Consider the following 4600-nt stretch of genomic DNA (forward strand, 5'->3'; position numbering starts at 1 on the left):
AAGACTTTGGTGTTTGGATTTGTCAAGCTCTTTGGTGTTTTAGTTATAGGGTGTGTTTAGATTTCTCTTAAACAGCAACTCAGATGATAAACTGAACCTTGACTATAACCAACGAGTATAAAATTTTGTCTAAGCCCATAAGCAATAAATATACCACCAATCCTCTGCATGATTTTTGTCATTTTCTAGAACATTCAGTTGAATATTGACTGTTATAATGTGTGATACCAATAAGCAATTAATTTTAAATATTATTCTAAGTTTGAATGCCTGGGAACATCATGTTACTTTTATGTGTGAGAAACAAACTATGATGTATATTGGCCAAAGGAATTGTATCTTAGATTGGATTCCTTGGAAAGCAGTCTCTGAGAACAAAAGTTGCATATATAAAGTGTACTGGAAAGCCTTCTTGGCAGATCTACCTGCAAGAACATGAAAGGGGCAATACTGGGCAGAGGGGATCTGACAGTCAATCTGAAAAAGGAAGCATTGGAGCTGGGTTCATTCTTTAGAGTTGTCTTCAATTGCAGGAGGGAGGCTAGAACTTGGTTTCCATGCACTAAGAGGAAGCTGCAGGCAGAGATGCAGCTGTAATCCATTAGCAGTCATCACTAATAGTTTCTGGGGCCCATCCACCTCAGGAGAGAACCTTGGTGGATCATGGTAGTATCCACCACAGAGAGGTTTTGGCATATTCTCATTGCCCCACAAAGGTTACAAAGAGGATATAAAGGAGCAGTGATGACAGAAAAATGAATTGGTCATTTCCCACTGGCCCTTTATATATCAGAACTAGTGTTACTTATAAGGTGGTCATTATTTGGTATTCAAAATCTCTTTTAACCCTCATTAATGAAGAAGGGAAAGAAAAATGTTCATATGTCGCCTGGTCCATGAAATTCACTTTTTAAAATAGTGGCAAAAAGCACATAACACAAAATTTACTATCTTACCCATTTTAAAGTATACAGTACAGTAGCATTAACTATATGTACTTTGTCGTGCAAAATATCTCTAGAAATTGTTCATCTTGCAAAAACAAACTCGTTACCAAATGATAGGACTCTTTTCTTCTAAGTCTGAGTAATATTTCCATGTATGAGTACATCCCATTGTTTCATCCATTCATCTCTCAGTGGGCATTTAGGTTGTTTCTGTCTCTTGGCTATTGTGTATTATGAACATAAGAGTATCCCAATATTTCTATCTCTTTGAGATCCTATTTTTTCATTTCTTTTAGGTATATATATTCACAAGTGGCTCATATGGCATTTCTGTTTTGAATTTTTGGAGGAACCGCTGTACTGGTTTCCACAGCAGCTGCACCAGTTTACATTCATACCAACAGGGCACAAAAGTTGCAGTGTCACATCCCCCCCAACACTTATTCTCTAACTCTTTCACTCTCTTGCTCTCTCTTTCTCTGATAGCATCCCTGAACAGGTGTTAGGTGATACTTCATTGTCATTTTGATTTCCATTTCCCTGATACTGAGTGATGTTGAGCATCTTTCCACGTGCTTGTTGACCATTCATATGTCTTCTTTGGAGAAATATCTGTTCAAGTCCTTTGCAGATTTTTAATCGGGTTACCTATTTTTTTTGTAAATTCCCTTTTAATCACTGAACTCAGAGACTTCATTCTTAAAATATAAAATGCTTGGAAACTTCCACCTAATTTGGTAGATTCAGATTTTGGAGATATATTTTAATTTATCCAAAATGTAGTTTCCTCTTGTGTAAATTGGTAGTAATGATGATCTGCCAGCCCAGACCACAGTGTTGTGGTAAAGAATCAACAGAGAAAATTCCTAAAAAGACACTTTTATCTGTTGAAAGTTCTATACAAATATAAGGTATTTTAAATTCAGTACAGAAGAATCTACATTTTATGACTACTTAATACTGCTTCATTTACTTTGGAGCTAATGGTTTCTGTTTTTGTTCTGCCTGATGAAACTCTAGATTAAAACTCTGATGAATCGGGGCACCTGGGTGGCCCAGTTAGTTAAGCATCTGGCTCTTGATATTGGCTTGGTTTTAATCTCATAGTTGTGAGATCGAGCCCTGCATTGGGCTCTGCACTGACAGCATGGAGCCTGCTTCAGATTCTCTCTCTTCTCTCTCTTTCTCTGTCTGCCTTTCTCCTACTGGCTCTCTCCTTCTCTCTCTCTCTCAAATTAAAGAAAAAAATAAATAAAACATTTTTTTAAAAACCTCTGGGATGCCTGGGTAGCTCAGTCATTTAAGCATTCACCTTTCGCTCGGTCACCATCACATGGTTCCTGAGTTCAAGCCCCACATTGAGCTCACTGCTGTCAGTGCAGAGCCAGCTTTGGATCTTCTGCCCGCCTCTCCTCTCTACTTCTCCACAGCTAGTGTTCCCTCTCTCTCCCAAAAATCAATAAACATTAGTAAATAAATAACTCTGATGAGTCAATCTGCCTCTTTTTTAAAGTGCTAAAATTTTGGGTAGAAAAACGATATGTTTCCTGTAATGAGAACTGTACAGTGTTCCCTCTACAATGTTCCCTAGCTGGTTATACCCAAATGGAGAAATTTATTTTGGTCTGATATTGGTTTTGGAATTGATGATCATCGTTTATGAATAAATAGCATGTTCTTCATTGTCATCTGATCTGGCTTTTCTTCCCTTGTCTTCTGCACTGTGCTACCTGTTTCATGACTGTCTTTGTTACATTCTCCACTTTGTGCATTTGCAAAGGTAATTGTGCATGAACAGGGAATTTTTACTAAAGGCATTGCCTTTCAAGTATCTTACAAAATGCTGGCTGCCTCATTTACAGGCATCATAGAATTACTGTGTATATCTTGAGTTCTCTGTCTTTCACACTTTAACTTGAAGACTATTTCTTAGCTGTGTTCTCTTGCTGCATCAACTCTTGTTTCATTTTTGTAGGATGGGCAGAGCATTATAAATCCTATTTTGGATACAAATCCTTAATATGCAGAAATGGATGCTATATCAGTTATCTTCTGCTATGTAACAAGCTACCCCCAAACTTAGTCGCTTAAAGCAAGAATCCTATCTTTCACTCATGAATCTTTGGGTCTGCCTTGAGCCTGGCTTATCTAGATGCTTCTTTTACAGATGTCACCTGGGATCATTTATGTGTTCATGCTCAGCTGGCAGTTGATGGCCTCACTCATGTGCCTGACACTTGTTGGTCATTCGATGAAGCAATGAGTATGACAGGGTCACCTGCCTTTCATTATTCAGTGGGTTAGCATAGTTCACACAGTGGTGAAAGGAGAGCCAAGCATTGCCCAGTGTCCAAGCATTTCTCAAGCCTTTGCTTGTATCTCAAGCCCTGCTTGGCCAAGGGAACCTGGATGGCTCAGTTGGTTAAGCATCTGACTCCTGGTTTCAGTTCAGGTCATGATGTCGCAGTTGGTGGGTTCAAGCCCCATGTCAGGCTCTGTGCCGGCAACATGGAGCCTACTTGGGATTCTCCTTCTCTGCCCCTCCGCAGCTCGTTCTCTCTCTCTCTCAAAATAAATAAATAAACTAAAAAAATGAATATTCTGTTGGCCAAAACAAGTCACTTGGTCAATCCATATTCAAGTAGTAAAGAAATATACTATAGGCCCTGTGGGGGAGGATCTGGAATATTTCATTACAAGGATCTAGGTACAAGAAGGAAAATAGTTTGTGGACATTTATTCCCTACCAGAGATACTTTTATTTTTATCATCAGAACCTTTCCTGTGTAATATTATTTGGTATTCCTTGCCAGCTATAGCTTCAGATATTTACTGTTTCTTCAGTACCTACTCTATGTCATGTGGTTGAAAGAAGCTCTTAACAATTGCATGTAACCTATACTTCTGAGGTATAAGAGAGTTCCAACCTGGATAGGCATAAAGGATGTCCAGCACAAATGCTAAACAAGTATATGAACCACATACATACACACACACACAAGCACACACAGTAGGGAGGGAAAATAGAGACTGGGAGAGAGAAAAATTTTAAAAGCTTTTTATCAGTATTTTCAAACAGAGACAAATTCCTCCCCTCAGGGGACATTCAATAATGTCTGGAAACATAATTGATTATCACAACTGGGGAGGTGCTCTGGCGCAGGATATTGATAAACATCCTACAGTGCCTGGGACAACAGCACACACCAAAGAATTATCCACACCAAAATGTTGTTCGGACTGAGGTTGTGAAAGCTGGCTTTTACTGCATGTATATAGGAAGAATTAATATAATGCAACTTAGAAGATGCAAGCTCAAAAAAAGAAATGGCAAGTTTATTTCTGTCTTCAAATTAGTGAAAGAAGAATACATGGTGAAGTCAGACTGGAGGTATTCCTCAAAAGTAATATCTAACTTGTGGGAGGAAGCCCGATGCACTTTGTTGCTATAATTTGTGTTTTTATAGCTAGATCAAGGTGATTTCTCTCTAGGTAGAATGAATATTCGATGTATTTTATGGTTACTATATGCTGTAAACTATAGCTCTTGGAGGCACAAGTATTTGAGTAATTAATCATTTTTGCATATTGGATGGAACATGTAGAAAAAATATCTGGTTATAAGGTCATTTCTTAAAATATGTATAGTGGTT

This window comes from Crocuta crocuta, unplaced genomic scaffold (assembly GCF_008692635.1).
Source record: "Crocuta crocuta isolate KB4526 unplaced genomic scaffold, BGI_CrCroc_1.0 scaffold598, whole genome shotgun sequence".
Taxonomy (NCBI): domain Eukaryota; kingdom Metazoa; phylum Chordata; class Mammalia; order Carnivora; family Hyaenidae; genus Crocuta; species Crocuta crocuta.